The following is a 20,576-nucleotide window of genomic DNA, read 5'->3' as shown; positions in this document are numbered from 1 at the left end:
AGCTTCAGCTCAGGTTTCAGCTGTCTGCTTGCCAAACTGTTGAAATAAGGTCCATATTTTCCTCCAGTATTCAGGGGCACCGGGTGCTCTTCACATTTTAAATCTTCTTCTAACATCCCTGGTTGCTCAGTGAGTTCCCAAGTATGGCTCCTATGGGACCCTGCATGATGAACAGTGTCCTCTTTTCCCTCTGCTCTTAGTTTACAATACTAACAAATAACCTCCAATCTCCACGTCAGGAGATGCTGAGCTCTCTCCACTAAATGAGCAAAACACATACCCCCTACATATGACTAATACCTATTTCCTAAAAGAGATATAAAGACAGGGAGGGATAAAGCCTCAGTTTCACATGTGTCCTACATCCATGCTGACCAGCACTGGTTTGCAACTTGTTCTATTTAGTTAGTGTGACCTGGAATCCACAGCCATTGATATCAATGTAATCCCTGCTCGATCCTCTGTTCCAACCTAGGATATGTGGGATACAGGTCTATTTAAACCACTGTGGATCCTTCCTGAGGGTCTATGAGATACTTTCAGTCTCTTTTCTGAATATCCTGAGGGCCAGGGAATTGTAGGAAGTGGCTTTCAAGCACATCTGCCTAATATGTGCAGCTTTGTTAACTTGTCACCATAGGAGTGAAGGCATAATATTCTCTACACTTGGATTTTTTAAAATATATATTTTTATTGTAAAGATACTGTACAAGGGGGCTACAGTTACATGAGCAAGGTAGTGAGTCCATTTCTTATAGAGCATTGTTACCCCTTCCTTTGTTTTTCCCCTACCGTCCTCCCCACATCCCTGACTCCTCCTCCCCACCCCCCACCTCTGCCCCACAAAGTTGTAAAGTTCATTTTCAACATAGTGTCTTGTACATCTCGTTGTTACAATGGGTCATCCTGTATCCTTATTTCAGCATTATGTTATTTCCCTTCCCCTCCCCAAATTAGAAAAATGTATATATAAGTTGCAGGACTTGGAATCAAATACAGTGACAACAGGGGTTATACCATGGGGGAAAACATACAAAAGAAACAAAAAAATCACATGGTACATAATAAATTGTTGACTTCCTTAAAATCTTTGTTGCTAGCAGTGCTTAGGTGGCTTATGTCTATAATCCTAGCTACTCAGGAGGCTGAGATCTGAGGGCTGTGATTAAAGCCATTCTGGGCAGGAAAGTCCATGAGACTCATCTTCATTTACCACAAAATGCACCAGAAATAGAGCTGTGGTTTCCATAATAGAGTACTAGCCTTAAGCGTAAAACGTCAAGGATGGTGGCCAGTCCCAGAGTTCAGAACCCAGAACTGGTACAAAAGTCAAAAAGTCTGTTATTTCCTTCTGGCTCAACCTAAGGAACTGGGATTCCTCGGGACCTTGCAAAGACTCAATAGTCAGGCTTTTCTCACACTGACAGGTAAATGATTCATTTCCTCTCCCAGAAACGTTAAAAAATGAACTCTTAGTTCATTACATTCTTCTTCCTGCTTGAAGGTTGTTTTCAGTTCTTTTCTCAGCTCAGAAAATCTTTTATTTCAAAAAGCCCGGCTATTGTCAGATATAACATTGGTTTTCAAGCCTATGATTCTTTGTTTACATTTTAAAAAGCATGAAAAACATAAGAGGACTTTTGTTGTATATTATGTATCAATTTTCAGTAAATAGTATCTATAAAAAGCATTAAAGGAAGTATGAAAGAGTAAAGAAATCTCAGTTAATTATTAAAAATGTTATCAGGCCATACAAACTTAGGCAACTACTCTTACTGAGTTCTTACCTTAGGCAGTTGGCTTTATAAATATATTTGCAAATTGTACATTGCTTTATTGCATTATTTCATTTAATCATTACCATGAATGTTTGTGAGAGAAAACAGACCGACACATAAAGGAGAAAAAACTACCTATCAATATGAGATGACTAAAATCAAGTTTTCCAGATGTTACGAAACTTCCGTAGATAAGGATCTGAGCTTTGTTATGTGATTCTAAAACATAGGTTTTTTTTTTTAATCATTGCATTCTAGTGCTTCTAGCATCAAAAGCCTGTGTAAACTTAGAAGACATTAGCAAAAGAAAACTAACTGCCCTATGTATAAAGAAGCCATCTAAAACTCACTGTCAGAATATGCTCATATGTTCTCCGAAGTGCTTGATCTCAAAACTCTTCAAACAACTTATCTCTCATATAAACTTTTATCCTCTTTTTAAAATTTGATTTTATTTTGTTGTAAGGTACTGAGTACATTTATTTTTGAACATTATTGTTACCCCCTCCCTTGTTTTTCTCCCCCCCACCCCCCCCCCACCACCTCCAACTCTCCCCAATTGTAAAGTTCATTTCAAACATAGTGTCTTGTGAGTATCGCTGTTGAATTCAGGTCATAGAATTAAAATAATACTCATGATGTTGAATAAACAATGTATCTTCTGGTCTTTGTACTTTGAACAGTTAGACAATTTCATTATGATCCACATTCAGATACCTTAAAACTCTTTACCAGAATAAAACAGAAGCAAACTCTTATTGCAGATGATCTGATCTCTAAGTTAGTCATTATTTCCAGATATGTTAGTTGACTTTCGAAATTATCTTCCATGACTGAACTCAATTGCAAAGACTAAGAGACCAATACAGTATTTTATTTAGTAGCACTGGTAGGCTTAACATTTAATTTTGTATGTACTTTTTCTTGTAATTTGTATGTACTTCTTTTGTATGTACTTTTATCTTTGTGGTTTTGTGTTAAAGTGTGAAAATAAATGTACATCTTAGAAAAAGGTATTTCCTAGTTATAAGAGAGATAAAAATCTCAAAGATAGCAGAAAAGGAGTCTCCTTATTAGATTCCTTGGGTAGAAGTGGAAGTGGGCTACATTCCACTCTACCAGTTCAGTTAGTCATTTTTATACAGTGAGACAAATCCATAGATCTCTTACTGTAAAATCCTAAACTTTGTTCTCGTAAGCTGTCATTGAAATCTGCTGCCTTTTCCCAGCCATGTATACCCCAGGCTGAGCATCCTTCAAGCTCAGTAGCTACTCAGTGATCAAGCTCCGCCTCATCCCTGCAGCTCTCACAGTGACCTCTCTTAAGGTTTTTTGTTAGCTTTGGATATTTTCCTTTTATAGCTTTGCTAACATAGTCATATTACATCCTGACACCAGCTAGTGTAAATTAATTCACATGTGCCACTCCACAAAGAACCAGATTTTCTTTTCCACTTTAACACTTGATTAAATTATGGAAAGATGACAAAAACATAAGGTCTCTGAGAAAAGTATATCTCACCTGTACCAGCCTGGAAACTAACACAATGAATTTTAAAGCAAGCTAATTCTTCCTAAAATTTGTAAAAATCTTAATGGGAGAAGTATAGAGAACTATAGGAGGAGAGAGAGAGAGCAAAGGTAGGTTTAAAAAAAAAGTATTGACTGAAAATCAATCTCTGTCAGATGAACCAGGACAGCATTTCTCCAAATTGTCTGTGTATAAGCCTTACTTGGGGAGGAATCTGGTATCAAGACCCAGTGCTAGATCTTCTTCTGAACTTTTAATTCAGCAGTTTTGATGTGATCTGTATTATAAACACTGTAGATGATTGTGGCCAACAAGTGTGAGAATAATTAATCTGCGCTAAAAATTAAATTGAGTTATATTCTCCTCTACCTTTCTCCAAAAATATTACCAGGACTAAACAAATGGATTTTTGTTACTGAGGAGGTTTAGAACACTTTCACCTGAATGAGCAGATTGTTTTTATTAGTGGTGTTTAACAAAGTATAGCAACACATACACAGAGACTTGGAGAACAGCCCATCCAATTTCAGGTCTCACTAGTCTTTCCTTGTAGTACACTGAAAATTGCAATAAATCACAAGAAAAACTTTTCCTAGACCTTCAACTAGACATATGTCAGGATGTACATCGATATCATGGATTGGGCTATTTATTTCACCTTCACTCTGATAACCAACACTAAGACTCATCACTAAACCACTTTAATATCATGCTCACTAAACATTCTATGCAGGTGACCTGTTGTTTTTTTTCCCAAAGGAACAAAAACTCCTGGGAATTTTAGATGAATTTCACACTGCCTCATGCTGTCTTTATCATTTGTAAATACTGTCCATGCAAATATGCAGTTTGTTACTGATTATTTTTTTTTGTCAGTTGTGGGGCTTGAACTCTTGGCCTAGGCGTTGTCCCTGAGCTCTTCAGTTCAAGGTGAACACTGTATCACTTGAGCCACAGCACCACTTCTAGTTTTCTGGTGGTTAATTGGAGATAGAGTCTCACGGACTTTCCTGCCTGGTCTGGCTTTGAACTGTGATCCTCAATCTCTGCCTCCTGAGTAGCTAGGATTACAGGTGTGAGCCACTGGTGCCCCACTTTTTTCTAATTTTCAATTGAAAAAAAAATAAACCACACAGCTTGGATGGTCTTTTAAGTATTAATTGTATTTATATTCTAGACATTGTCCACAAACCAAGAAAGACTTCCAAATCCCCCATCACTCTGTCTCTCAGCAGATTTTCCATTATTATCTTTTATCATTTTCTTAAAGACACTAAAGAATTTTGGAGTGGATAAAGATAAAATACCTAGGAATTAACTTAACCAAAGAAGTGAAGGAACTCTATGATGAAAACTTTAAAAACCTGAAAAAGGAAATCAAAACAGAACTTAGAAAGTGGAAAAACCTCCCATGCTCCTGGATTGGAAGGATCACATCATGAAAATGGCAATACTTCCCAAGGCTATCTACAAATTCAATGCAATACCTATCACTATTCCAACCTCATTCTTCAAGGAAATAGAAGAGGCAAGCCAAAAATTCATATGGAACAATAAAAGACCCCAAATAGCAAAAATGATCCTCAACAGAAAGAACAATGCTGGAAGAATATCAATACCAAATTTCAAACTCTACTACAAAGCCATAGTAATCAAAACAGCTTGGTACTGGCACAAGAACAGACCTCAGGACCAATGGAATAAAATTGAAAACCTAGACGTGAACCCACAGACCTATAGCCATCTAATCTTCAATAAAGGAGCTAAAAAAAAATACAATGGAAGAAAGACAGCCTCTTCAGTAAACAGTGCTGGCAAAATTGGTTAATCATTTGTACAAAACTAAAGCTAGATCCTTATCTATCACCCTGTACCAGAATCAACTCCAAATGGATCAAAGACCTTGGAGTCAAAGCAGACACCCTGAAAACCCTAGGTCTCCTTAGCACAAGCTGAAATTTTCTTATTAGAGACCCAGAAATACAACAAATCAAAGAAAGGTGGACAAACGGGATTGCATGAAGTTGCAGAGCTTCTCCATGGCAAAGGACATAGCTAGCAAGATCAATAGAAAGCCCACAGATTGGGAGAAGATCTTCATTAGCTATACAACGGAAAGGGTCTCATATCTAAAATATACCTGGAATTCACAAAATTTAAATCCCCCAACAACGAATCCTCAAAGAAACAAGTGCCCAATAAATAATTGGGCTAAAGACTTACAGAGAAACTTCTCTGAAGTGGAAATAAGAATGGCCAATAGACACATGAAGAAATGCTCAACCTCCCTAGCCATAAAAGAAATGCAAATCAAAACAACATTGAGATACCATCTCACCCCAGTTAGAATGGCTATAATCAAGAACTCTAATAACAACAGATGCTGCAGAGGATGTGGCCAAAAGAGAACCCTACTGCATTGTTGGTAGGAGTGTAAACTTGTTCAACCACTTTAGAAAGTAGTATGGAGGTTCCTCAAGAAACATAAGTCCCGTGGTTTCCCTTATTTGCAATAACTAGTATATGTCTGAGGCAAGCAAAAACGGTCAGATTAATGAACTCCAAGATAAGGACTCAAATGATTTTTCTTTCTTGTGATTGTTTCTAACATATTTATAAGATGATTTTTTTGTTGCTTTGTATGTCCCTCCCCCACAATATAACCTCTGTTTTCATTGTATTTGATGTTGCTATAATTTGGGGAGGAGAAGGGAAAAAACAAATTGTTTAAATAGGGATAGAGGTGGACCCACTGCAACAATGAGATGTACAAGACGTTATGTTGAAACACGAACTCTACAACTTTGGCATGGGGTGAGGGGAAGAAAATGGGAATGGGTGGGAAGGGGAAACAAAGGAGGAGGCAACAATGCTTGATAAGAAATGTACTCATTACCTTGTTCATGTCATTGTGACCCCTCTGTATGGTATTTTCACAATAAAAAAAATTAAAAAAGAACTTTGGAGTAGGAAAAGAACTCAAATCCATCAGGATTAAAATAATTGGAAACCATACCAAAACAAAACCAAAAAAAACCCTGATTATAGTTAAGTTAGAATTTAGTATTACTACAGATAACTGTCAAAATCCTTCCCATCAGGAAGGGTGGGCATGAAAGCAAATGGGTACATTTAAAGAAGTAGGAAGGATTGCTCACTGAAGTTACTGCTGAAGAGTCAGCTTGAGCATCCTACATGTTACTGAAGATCTCTCCAGGTCTCACTATGAGACATTAAAAAAACTCAGTATAAGGCAACCATGGTAAAAAAAAAATTCAGCTAATACTATATAAACATCACTCATAGATATTCATCTTCTGAATTTCAAAAAGTATCAGAAGCAATCATTGGAGATGTAATCAATATTAAATAGCTTTTTGTAACAGAATAAAAACTGGGGATGGAAGTAGTGGAGAAAATCTCTCCATGCTCATTTTAGAATTTTATTACAGCAGTAAGCCAGCCTCTGACCAAGTGTAATTACTATTCTTTATCAGACTGTCCCAAAACAGCCACCCTGTCTCCTTTACCATCTTCTTTCATCAATCATCTCTGGCTTTCCTCTTCCTGTCTCTGGATTCTCTAAGAGTCTCTTTTCATCCTACTCAGACAAGGTTTAGAAAATTCACTCAATCATTATTTTAGCTCAATGGGTAAAATTTACTAAAATATATTTTATTTATAACAAAAAGTGTGAATTTTAAGTTAAATCCAATTAGTACGGATTATAGCTTTTATTTAGCTTTAATGAAAAATGTTATGATGCAAGAACATTGTCACTGGTCAATAGTCCCTGAGTCTTTTAGTCTCAGAAGACTCCTAAATTCCAGGCTAAATAGTCCAGTGTAGAATACTAAGATCTCAGATCATTTTGAATCCTTTCATGCTGGAACCAGCTGGACTTCGATAGCAATCATACACCACAACATACAGAGAGAAAAGTATCTGGCTTTTTCAAGAACCGCTAGTACAAAGTATAGAAATTATGGAAAAGAATTTTGAGTGAAGTAAGCCAGACCCAAAGAAACACAGACTCCATGGTTTCTCTCATTTATAATAATAGTATATGTCTAGCATAGTCCTAGAAGAGGATCACAACAGGTCAATAGCCATGTACATGTGACCAGATAAGAGGATGCTAAGCAAAATGAACTCCAAGATATGAAAACAAAAGGTTTTTCTTTGTTGTAGATGTTTTTTAAAAAAGAAAAAGAAAAGTAATATAAATGTTCAAAATTGCTTCCTTCCTTTTTCACATACTTGTATGTGTCAAGTTGCTCAGTAATTCGTTGCAGAGCATGGAAAGAAAGCAGAGGTGTTTGCTCTCTGTTAATTTAGATAGTCTCTGTCTTCTGAACTGCTGCCAATTTTTATGACTATCATTAAAAAACTTGTTTCACATAAATTCTAAACAAAGTTTAATGCTGGTTAAAGCATCAAGTTTCTTTGATGTAGATTTAAGCTAAGATGGCTGTCGCAATCATAGCAGATAGTAGTAGTATAGGCACCACTTCAACTGAGGCTAAGCAGGATGAATATTTTGCTACTAGACTCTAAGATTCTTTTCTTTCACTTAAATCTCTCTGAAACTTGACTCTACACTTATATGGTTCATTCTTATCTATATTTCTCATATTATCTCCTATATATGTAATGGTTATTGTGAATAGAAATTTTAATTTTTAATAAACAAAGACTTTTATTGCCTGTCTACACAATATTTCAATATTTAAATTAAAAATTGTGATGAACCAAATTATCCAGCTGCTAATTCCAACACAGTCTGTTACAAGGATTAAGTGACTGATTTTTTTTCATAACAAATTTTAACAACCTGTGAAGTTCAGTAGCTAGGAGAAAATTAACAAGTTAAGTGTTTTTAGGATTTAAAAATGCAGAGAAATATTCAACAGAACCTTGCTCATGTAATTGTAACCCCTCTGTACAGTATTTTTACAATAAAAACTTTATAATAATAATAATAAAGAAATATTCAACAGACTTATTTTTAAAATTGAGATGTGCATTTTAAACAGGAGACTGACATGTAATCTTGGTCACATACATCTCATACAATTTCTTTTCCCCACTTTCAAATTAATTAAATGTATACAAACAAACCAACACTATTAGAAGCATTCAAGAGAACAAGACAGAGACAATCCATGAGCAATTTGTCATTATCTGAGAATTTGTATACATAATTTTGAAACCTTAGATGTCAACCTTTGAGAACTGGCTAATAAACATAAAATTAATAACAAGCAATCCTGATTTCATAGATGAGGAAAGGAATCAGGAACACTATTTTGACTAAACATCTGGTTCATTTCAAAATCTAAACATCTTGTAACTGGATAAATTCATTCCATTAGATAAGATAGCAATAGATTCTATTATACTTTTTTAAGAATAAAAATCATTTTGACATCAGATCAATTGTGGGCATGGGGTACATTCCATGTAGGTGGGGCATGATTGGGACACCAGTTGATTGAAGACACTTGAACAGGTGTTTCTAAAGGAAATTAGCATGGGAGTCTGAGTAGACTGGCAAGAACCACATTCAGTACAAATAGGCATCACCCAACCAGCTCAGGGGGTGGAAAAAATAAAAGAGGGAGAAAAATGAGTGGCACACACTCTTCCTTTTCTATCTTGGGACACTAGAAACTCTAGCTCCCTGCATCTTGGATTCCAAAACTTGCACCAATCACCAGCACCCTGTGTTTTCAGCTTCAAAATAAGAGTTACACCACTGTGCATAACATAGATGCAGTTTACCCGTCATCAGTTATGGGACTCAGCATCCATAATTGTGTGAGTCAATTTCCCTAATTAATCTTCTCTCATATCTCTCTGTCTGTCTGTCTGTTTATCTACCATGATCAACATCTATCATATACATGTATTATTGGTCTGTCTTTCTGGAGAACCATGACTAATACATTGCTCTTGAAAAGTCTTTTCAATGGAACTGGGATAGAGAAGCCTCATAGAATTAGTAAGTGAAAACAAATTATAACACATTTCCATCCTATACTGGTACAATAAATGGTAATATATTGTTCTTTTATGGTTGCTATTTCCAGGTTTTAATTGCTTTGACTTAATTGGTTTAATAAAAAATGTCAATATGCTGTTTGAATCAGCTTCATTTATTTAACCAAACTGATTTCAGAAAGGAAAAAGCAATTACAAAATCAAGGGAAATGTTATATCGTTTGGGTATTAAAAACAGTATTACATATGATTGAAACTTGGTTTTTGTTGTTGTTGTTGGGGGGGGTGTTTTTTTGTTTTTGTTTTTGTTTTTTTTTTTGGTCCCGTCGTTGGGCCTAAACTCTGGGCGTGGGCGTTGTCTCTCAGCTCTTCAGCTCAAGGATAGCACTCTACCACTTGAGCCACAGCGCCACTTCTGGCTTTTTTTTTTTCTGCTTATGTGGTGCAGGGCCTCATGCATGCAAGGCAAGCACTCTACCACTGAGCCACCTTCCCAGCCCAAAAACTCAGTTTCTTTTGATAGATAAAAAAAGCAAGTTATCTTCTATTTAAATACAGTATTTTACCAAATGACCAAGTATAAATTAGGTAATCAAAATCACTTCTATTCATCTATAAATTTATTAACTCGGTTGGAAAACATCTGTTGTGTATCGAATATATGTCTAATAAAACAGTTTTATAATTATTTTATGTAATCTAACAGGAAAACATCCAAAGAATAACAAATACAAAGTCCTGTATGACTAATATTATGATAAGTCTAGGATGAAAAATTGTAACGTCAAGATCTGACTCACTGATAGTATGAGTTGACATATGAATGAATAAAAGCAGCTGCAGCTGGCATGGGGTTATAAAAATAGAAGAACACATGTTTCAGAAACTGAAGAAAGCCAGTATGACCAGTATTGAGAGGAAAACGGAGAATGGCATGAGGTAAAGGGAGTAGCTAAATAGGAACTACTTCACTCAGACAAGGTGAAGATCTCATCCGCCCTAATAGCAACAGGAAGTCACTGAAGGATTTTAAGCAATAGTATGACAACCATAATTGATCCTTTGGGATGGTAATTTCTGCTGCCAAGAATTGTATAGATTGGGGGAAGATAAAAAATAGTTTCAAGAGGTAAGTTTGGAGGCAATTACAGTATTCTGTGTGAGAAACAAAGACAACTCAGAAAAGAGTTTGTGTGTTCTATTAACACCTCAAAAATGTTTTGCATTTTACAACTGACCTATTTTCTTAGAATTAGACATAGCAGAGCTAAAAAAAAAAAAAAAGCAGTAATAAAAAAGGCGGCACATGTGCTTTGCAACAGGATATATCTGGTTTTCACCTTTGGTCTGGTTTGGGGGCTGCACAGCCTATTAATAGCTAAAGGACCATATGCATGGCACATAAGGTCTCTAAGCCTCAGTGATTGTACCTTTGGAGTTCACATAATAACACTTCCCGCAGGTGAGAATATTAAGTGTGACAATGCACGCGATATTCTCAGCATGAACAGTTAATATTGAGAAGCCTCAGGACCAGTCATCTGATGGCATTCTCTCTGCTGGGAAATTCTCTCCTTTCTTTAGAAACCTGTTCTTTCTGAATTTTTTTTCTTTTTGCTTATGTGGTGCTGAGGAATCGAACCCAGGGCCTCATGCATGCAAGGCAAGTGCTCTACCACTGAGCCACCTTCCCAGCCCCTTCTTTCTGAATTTTCTCTCAGTAAACAGCACAGATACAGAGTTGGGGGAAAGGCACTGCTCTGGCAAAGGTAAAGACATAAGAAAGACAAGTAAAGATGGAGATGCTCTGAACAGGCTGTCTCTTTGAGTGTGCATGGGAACTATCTCCACATCCTTCTTGCCAAACTCAGTTGGAAAGGAAGACCCTCTCACTTTCAGAAAGATAGCTGGACAGATTAGGGGAAAAGCTGTCTCATCGAGCACTTTCTTCTGCTCACCTACTGGCTGTTCAGAAGCCTAAATCAGCATGAGGGAAACTGGTTTCACAGGTGTTACTGGCTCCAGAAATGGTAGCCAATCAGCCAGGTATGATGGGGATGGAGCTGAGTTTGGAGCAGAAATCCAATTGTTAATCATGGCCTTAGGCAATTCCTTTAGTTACTTTCCTTTTCTGTGAAATAAGACGCTGTTGGATGGTTTCAAACTCTCTTTTCTGGCTGAGAAAGTGTGTGGTTTATGGACCTATCACCTCATTTACTTAAAGTAAGTAAACAACCAAGGATGAGGCAACCGTGAGTTCTGTTAATCCTACAGTAAAGACATCTAAGCTCATCCTTTTCACTCCTGTAACTTAATTTGAACTAGCAGAAGCACATACTCCCCACTTAATTCCCAATCCACATATAGTAAGCATAGCCAAAAGCTTCATCATTAAAAAATAATTACCAACAATGAGGCTATAAATTAGTGCCTTGCAAATATCTAAAGCTGCAAGGCAATTGCTTGAAACTATGTTTCAAAGCCTTGCAGCAATTACTGAATCAGAATCTCTTAAGGCAAATCTCCAGGAATACCTACTTTTACAAATTTTTCCTTTTTTTTTTTTTTTTGTAATAAACTACTTCAAAGAGGATCACCTTTAAAGAAAGATTTGCTTTTTCTCAGGGTTGTCTACAAATTACTTTTATGTGAATTACCAAAAATACTTGCTGACAATAGCAGGGAGAATGCCCAGGAATATGCATTTAATAATTCTATTATTATACATAGAAACTTCATTTCCCCCCCCCCATATAGTTTGTATGTGCTTATGAACAATATCATGTGGGTAAAACCTTCAGGTCTACAAAAAATATAGAAAAGATAATATTGAAGATACAGACAATATAAGGAAATCATAATTGCAGTATAGATATCACTATTATTTCTTTTTTTACAGTTTTTTCTTAAATTGTGAAAATACTGTACAGAGGGGTTACAATTACATGAGCAAGGTAATGAGTATATTTCTTATCCAGCATTGTTGCCTCCTCCTTTGTTTCCCCTTCCCATCCCTTCCCATCTCCCCCATCCCTCCCATCCCCCTTCCCACATCCCTTCCTCTCCCTACCCTGCCAAGTTTGTTTTTCGACACAATGTCTTGTACATCTCATTGTTGCAATGGGTTCACCTGTATCCCTATTTAAACAGTTTGTTTTTTTTCCCTTCCCCTCCACAAATTATATCAACATCAAATACAGTGAAGGCAGGGGTTATACCCTGGGGGAGGTACATACAAAGCAACAAAGAAATCATCTTATAAATATGTTGGAAACAATCTCAAGAAAGAAAAAAACATTTATGTTAATGTTATTACAACAATCATAGATTGACCAAAATAAAATAATATCATTCCTAATAACAGTAATTCCAGAGGCCTCCCCAAATCATAAAATCATCTAAAGTAGTCATCATTTCACTTCAACTACCGTCAAATACAAATATTTACAGGTGAAAAGTCTACAAGTGTGCTTTGTAGAGACTTCTAGCTGCATGGCCTTATTATATGACCTTATTTCCCTGATCCATTTTCATACCACAGGCCCTTGACTCATGTTTATAAAACTCAGTATGCTGGTCATTTGCTATAACAGATTTTCATTAGACTTAAAGATTCTGCAAATAAGGAAAAAATCTTTACACTATAAATATATTTATTTTTGGGGGGGTTGGGGGTCCGGTTGTGGGCCTGAACTCCGGGCCTGGGCGCTGTCCCTCAGCTCTTCAGCTCAAGGCTAGCACTCTACCACTTGAGCCACAGCACCACTTCCAACTTTTTTTTTCTGCTTATGTGGTGCTGAGGAATCGAACCCAGGGCCTCATGCATGCAAGGCAAGCGCTCTACCACTGAGCCACCTTCCCAGTCCCTAAATATATTTTTTAGAACAAGGATTTTGTTTCTTTTTCTCTTACTGATTCTTCTACATTCATCTAATAAGGTATTAGTGTAAAAGTGTGTGTGTGTGTGTGTGTGTGTGTGTGTGTGTGTGTGTGTGTGTGTGTGTGTGTGTGTGTCTTGAACTCTTGGTTAAGTGAAATGGGAAAGGTCTCCTCTCCCATATTCTCAATTCCTAAGCTGACCAGTTTGAGCAAAAATATGCTATAACAACATGCATTTCATAAATTTGTTCAAACAAGATGAACCTTAGTTATGCAAACCCTGTGCTTGATTGACTGATTGATTGATTGCCAGTCCTGGCACTGTCCCTGAGTCTCCGTGCTCAGGGCTAACACTCTACCATTGGAGCCACGGTGCCATGTCCAGCTTCTTTTGAGTACTTTATTGGAGATAAGAGTCTCACGGGGTCTTTCCTGCCCAGGCTGGCTTCAAAATGCGAACCTCAGATCTCAGCCTCCTGAGTAGCTAGGACTATAGGCATGAACCATCAGCACCCCACTCCCCACAACTGCAATATTTTTAAGTCATTAAAAATGTTAATAATAGAAAATAGGAAGATCTCCGAAGTCATATACATTTTAAACAAATACAATTGCCACCTTCTGCTATGGCCAGATGTTACCTACCTTTTTAATCTTCTTTCACCTTGAATGTTACAAACTTTCTAAAATGTGAATACAGATATTTTCACATAGAGCAAAAAGAATGAATATGACATGAACAAAAAGAAATTTCCAAAGAGTAAGTGACATATTAGCTATAAAAACTACCTATAAAAAGATATGGCAAAGGTTTTTTGATTGTGATTTGTTTTCTTTCAATATTTGGTGGAGTGGTATCTTTTTTCATGCCAGTTTATGTTTTATAGCTATATTTGGTCAACTTAGGAGCCATTTTTTTCACAAAATCAACATCTATTTTTTTTAAAGAAAAAAGAAAAAGAAGGATACTTACAAATACCTGTAAAATATGCTGTACTTCTGAAACAGGTTTAGGACTCAGATAAACCTTCTTTCCTGCAAATTAAAAAAAAATACAAGAGAGAAATGAAAAGAGAAACCATGAAGAGACAGAAAAATTCCAACTAAATAATCTAATATTATCTAATACTAGCTAAAATATTTTGACTAATTTTTTTGGGGGGGGTCCGGTCATGGGGCCTGAACTCTGGGCCTGGACGCTGTCCCTCAGCTCTTCAGCTCAAAGCTAGTGCTCTACCACTTGAGCCACAGCGCCACTTCCGGCTTTTTTCTTTTTGCTTACATGGTGCTGAGGGATCGAACCCAGGGCCTCGAGCATGCAAGGCAAACGCTCTACCACTGAGCCACCTTCCCAGCCTATTTTGACTAATTTTTAATTCACTTTAAACTGGTAAACACCAAACATTTTGGGGGAAAGGACAGCTTCTAATTTGATAATAAAAATTTCACACTGAACTCTTATATCCTACTTTATCATCCCCAACATCAAATGTTAGTCTTGAGGATTGCAAGCAACAAAATCTGTCATAGTACTGGTCAATGACAACTTGAGAAAGTCATCATATAAAAACAACTGATTATTATAGTAAATACTTGTACATATGTGCACAGAGTGCCCACTGTAAATATATCCTTGGCATTACTATACCTTTCAGTGGGCATAGAAACACTTCACATGTTTACACCTTAGAAAATCTTTTCACTTTCACCTTTCTTGAGTTTCCCAAGATAGTGTAGCAACATTCCTAGCAACTACATGGGAACCATGCTGAAGGAATGTACGCTATCTTGTTCCTAGAGATAAAATAAACTATGGAGATGACAATCCCTATTTGTAGAATAGGGAAAATAATAGGAATATGGCAAATCAGTATCCACATCTGCCACTCAGCATCAGGGTGCTTTACAAATTTCTTCCCTCCATACTTCCACTGCCCTCATTCATTCAGCCACTTTCTTCCAACATTTACAACATCCTAAAGATTTCCATGTATGCATGCTTCCTCACTGAAAAGCCATTCTTTGTATAGATAGGAGGCAGAATTATTTCAAAGTAAATCTGCTCATGATCACTCTATAATGAATTCTTCTCTAGTTTCCTATCACCTAGAATCAAGTCCAAGTCTTTTTCTATTGCATAAGTTGCCCTCCAGGAACTTGCCCATCTGCCTCTCCCCTTACTTTTCACCCATGCCGAACATATACCAATGCTAAAGACAAAAGCTCTGAAGTGGTACTCCATCAATGGAACTCCTGTGCTTTACTTGCATTACTTCTGTGGCAATTGATTTATTTATTTATCCATTCTTGAATGGATAAATATGGATCTATTTATCCATTCTTAATCAACTTGGGCACTTCTTCCTCAGAACCTTCTGTTTTCTCCTCAGGCCAAATAGAAAGACTCTGGAATATCTCTCTGGTTGCACTTATCACACATATTATAAATGTCTGATTAGCTCTACTTTCCTGCCTCAATCTTTTGAAGCCTTTTGATGGCATGGATTATGACTCATTTGGGTCAGCCCTAGCACAATCTTTTCTAGATGGTGGGACAAATCAAGAAATAATTTGCTGAATGGCAAGGTGCATGTAGACTTTTCATTCTTCCAGCTGACTAATTGCATACTTGGTCTCCTTGAGGGAGTTTTACAATCAAAAGAGGACACCTTTTCACCTTATTCTATAACTAAGCTTCTCATACACTTTTTGGCCATCCTGTAACTCTCTGCCCTGCAGTTAAGTCTTATATCTGCAGACAAAATGTAAGAAACTAGCAAGAGAAAGCAAAAAATCCAATCATGTGAGAAGCAGTAATACAATAAAAATTGCAAGCCTCAAACTTTACATAATATAATGAACATACGCACTCCCTATAAAGCCAAATTGAAAAATAATGGCCAGTTACTTATCATACTCCTAATCCTAGTTATCTGGAAAAGTGATATTGAGAGAATCATGGTTTGAGGCCAGGCTGGGCATGTGAGATCTTTTCTCAACCAATAGTTGATCACTATGTGGCTATGTGGGAGGTTGAGGTCTGGTGGACTATCGACACCAGGCCAGCCAGGGCACCTGCAGCCAAAGACTCTGTTTTAGTGGAACAAACTGGATATGGTAGCATATACCTGTCATTCTAACTCCCACATGAATCCTAAAATAGGAGGATCATGGCCCAGGCATGAGCCTGGGGAGGAAGTGCCTATCTCAAAATAACCACTGTAAAATGGGATCCAAGTGTGGCTCATCTGAGATAACCTGCACATTAAATGTGAGACCCCAAGTTTAAACCTCAGTACAGCCAGAGAATAAAGGAAAAATTCTATATGCTACTCTTTCCCCAATTTAACTTTTGTTTCATTTTATGAATTTCCAACTAGTTCTGCCCATTGCAACAAAATCAGAGAGACAGAGAGAGAGCAGTAGCAATGAAGTGGTATTTTTAAGGATATCCTAAACATAAACACACTAAAAGAGACTGAATCTCTCTTCATCCTTTTTAACTATCAAATATTTTATGAATGAAGGTATTCATGAACCCATTTCAAGAATAATGGCATAGTAGCCCTAATAACAAGAATTTTTTAATGTGTGTGTATACATTATCTCCTATATATATATCCTTATAAATTATAAGAATTATTATGCTAATAGGCTAATATCTTTGTTAAACTATTGTTATTGTATATGTCAATCACTTTAACACAAACAAAATAAACAGAACAAGGTGTTCTAGTATTCTCTCCCTGAATAATATAGGACACAGAACTTGAAAGACATAACTACCTCACAAGGTCTAATTCTTTCTGCATATATCACTTAGGACTGTATTTACATATAAACCCCACGACATATGTGGAGCAAAGGCAAAAAAAAAAAAAAACCCAAAAACTAATGATCTCCTATCTATAGTTTGCACCTCTTGCAAGGGAAACATTAGAGTGTGAGTGAATTAGTAAACTCCATTACACCATTATGAGTTAGCTGAGATTGGATATCATCTCGTCCAGTGAATTTCAAATTACGTTTGCTGATGAGAAATGTTTTCTTTTCAAATGAACTGTTTGGTAAAAAGACAATATCCAAGACAGTGAAAAGCAGAACTTCTCTGAGACCACAGTCTTCGAAGGCCCAAACAAAGTTTTGCCCACACCCCATCTTTTCACTTCTCATTCCCTAACCAGATTTCAAGTTTGAAAACTACATGACCATAGCTTCATTTCAGAGATGTCGCCACCAGGCTAAATCTGAAGCAGCTACTTCAAGACAATGCAACAAAGTAATTGAAAGCATTCATCCCATGTGTTTTCATCCTCCCTTCTCCTGTCCTTAATTTGTGGTCAAGGACCTGCTTTCCTGCATATCCTGATGTGATCTCAATTGAAAATATATAAATTGTGATCAGACAGGATTTACGGTGATGTTTTATTCCAGTGTTCGGTAAAATACTATTTATTTTTTCTGTGTTATGACTCAGGTAAGTATCTTCTACTTGACTTATCTTCAGCCAATGGAAATATTGATAGGCAGTAAAACCTTTGAGGAGAGTTAGGCCCCATGGGAAGAAGTCATGAAGTCAAGTGCATGTCCTTGAAAAAGATAGTGGGGCTCTAGCACTTTCCCTCCCCCGCTCTCCCTCCCTCCCAATCGCCCTCTCCTCCCTCCCAATCGCCCTCTCCTCTCTCCTTTCTCTCTCCTCTCTCCTTTCTCTCTTCTGTGCCTCTCCCTTTCTCCCCTCTCCCTTCCTTTCTCCCTTCAATTTTCTCCCCGTTCTCGCCCCCCTTTTCTCTCTTTCCCCTTATACACCACGAGGTATATAGCTTCTTCTACCAAGTTCTCCCACCAGGATAAACAATTAGAATTTTTGCCACTGACCAAAAGGAGTTATCTAACCAACTATGGAAGAAAATCTCCAAAATTATGAGCCAAAATAAAATCCTTCCCCCACTGATTATCTCAGAGATTTTTGTCATAATAATGGATTTCTACCTACAACGTGTTTATGTTTTCTAACATTTAAATTGTAATTACTCAAGCAGTCACCCATGTGAATATGCAAATAATATACACAAAGAATAATCCATCAAGTTCCCACCACAAAATTTCAGGGAGCATTCAAAACTTTAGACATCAAGATTAATAATATTTTCATGTAACATGTTTCAAAAGTCAAAGTTCATGCAAAAATTCCATGGTGACGCTCCTAGATTGGAAGGATCAACATCGTGAAAATGGAAATACATCCCAAGGCTATCTACAAATTCAATGCAATACCTATCAATATTCCAACCTCATTCTTCAAGGAAATAGAAAAGGCAAGCCAAAAATTCATATGGAATAATAAAAGACCCCAAATAGGAAAAATGATACTTAACAGAAAGAACAGTGCTGGAAGAATATCAATACCAAATTTCAAACTCTACTACACAGCTATAGTAATCAAAACAGCTTGGTACTGGCACAAGAACAGACCTCAGGACTAATGGAACAGAATTGAAAACCTAGAAATGAACCCACAGACCAATAGCCATCTAATCTTCAATAAGGGAGCTAAAAAATAGAATGGAAGAACGACAGCCTCTTCAGTAGATGGTGCTGGAAAAATTGGTTAATCACTTGTAGAAAACTAAAGCTAGATCCTTATATATTACCCTGCACCAGAATCAACTCCAAATGGATCAAAGATCTTGGAGTCAAAGCAGATACTCTGAAAACATTACAGGATGGAATAGGAGAAATCCTAGGTCTCCTTGGCCCAGGCTGAAATTTTCTTAATAGAGACCCAGAAACACAACAAATCAAAGAAAGGCTGGACAAATGGGATTGCATGAAATTGCAGAGCTTCTGCATGGCAAAGGACATAGCTAGCAAGATCAATAGAAAGCCCACGGATTGGGAGGAGATCTTCACTAACCATACAACGGACAAGGGTCTCATATCTAAAATATACCTGGAACTCAAAAAATTAAATCCCCCAACAACAAATCCTCAAAGAAACAAGTGCCCAATAAATAAGTGGGCTAAAGACTTACAGAGAAACTTCTATGAAGAGGAAAGAAGGATGGCCAATAGACACATGAAGAAATGCTCAACCTCCCTAGCCATAAAGGAAATGCAAATCAAAACAACATTGAGATACCAACTCACCCCAGTTAGAATGACTAAAATCAAGAACTCTAATAACAACAGATGCTGGAGGGGATATGGACAGAAGGGAACCTTACTGCATTGTTTGTTGGAGTTCAAACTTGTTCAAACACTTTGGAAAGTAGTATGGAGGTTCCTCAAAAGACTCCACATAGAGCTCCCCTATGACCCAGCAATCCCACTTTTGGGCATTCACCCAAATGTTTACAAACAAAACCTTACTAAAGCTACCAGCACGACTATGTTTATTGCAGCATTATTTACCATAGCTAAGATATGGAACCAACCCAGATGCCCCTCAGTAGATGAATGGATCAAGAAAATGTGGTATATATACATAATGAAATTCTATGCCTCCATCAGAAAGAATGACATTGCCCCATTTGTTAGGAAATGGAAAGACTTGGAAAAAATTATATTAAGTGAAGTAAGCCAGGCCCAAAGAAACATAGGTCCCATGGTTTCCCTTATTTGTAATATCTAGTATATGTCTGGGTCAAGCAGAAAAGGTAAGGTAAGGTGATGTTAGGGAAATGAACCCTAAGATATGTATTCAAATGTTTTTTTTTCCTCATGCGATTGTTTCTAACACATTTATAAGATTATTTCTTTGTTGCTTTGTATGTCCCTCCCCCACAGTATAACCCCTACTTTCACTATATTTGATGTCGATATAATTTGTGGAGGGGAAGGGGAAAAACAAATAGTTTAAATAGGGATACAGGTGGAACCATTGCAACAATGAGATGTACAAGTCATTATGTGGAAAATGAACTTTACAACTTTGGTGCCGGAGGGCGGGGGGGAGAGGGGGAAGTGGGAGCAGGGAGTATTGGGTAGGGGGCAGGGGGAGGAGGGGAAAGGATGGGAAGCAGAAGCAAAGGAGGAGGCTACAATGTTTGATAAGAAATGTACTCATTATCTTGCCCTTGTAATTGTAACCCCTCTGTACAGTATTTTCACAATTAAAAAAAAAGACTTAAAGAGAAACTTCTCTGAAGAGGAAAGAAGGATTGCCAATAGACACATGAAGAAATGCTCAATCTCTCTAGCCATAAAAGAAATGCAAATCAAAACAACATTGAGATACCACCTCACCCCAGTTAGAATGGCTATAATTACTGCATTGTTGGTGGGAGTGTAAGCTTGTTCAACCACTTTGGAAAGTAGTAGGGAGGTTCTTCAAAAGACTCCACATAGAGCTCCCTATGACCCAGCAATCCCATTTTTGGGCATTC

General features: G+C 37.1%; 1 protein-coding gene across 7 annotated transcripts in view; it reads right to left on the bottom strand.

The window, feature by feature from the left end:
* Positions 1-20,576, bottom strand: part of Pkib (cAMP-dependent protein kinase inhibitor beta) — a 97,320-nt gene that overhangs the window by 22,892 nt on the left and 53,852 nt on the right. For 5 of the 7 annotated variants that reach the window (XM_070015351.1, XM_070015353.1, XM_070015354.1 and 2 more), the window contains one exon: positions 14,165-14,226. The gene's annotated coding sequence lies outside the window, so the exon portion shown is untranslated. The remainder of the gene's footprint in view (positions 1-14,164; positions 14,227-20,576) is intronic. The other 2 variants (XM_070015356.1, XM_070015357.1) reach the window with 1 other exon arrangement.

This window comes from Dipodomys merriami, unplaced genomic scaffold, assembly GCF_024711535.1.
Source record: "Dipodomys merriami isolate MVZ:Mamm:240054 unplaced genomic scaffold, mDipMer1.0.p SCAF_112, whole genome shotgun sequence".
NCBI lineage: Eukaryota > Metazoa > Chordata > Mammalia > Rodentia > Heteromyidae > Dipodomys > Dipodomys merriami.
This window is presented reverse-complemented; position numbering and strand designations above follow the sequence as displayed.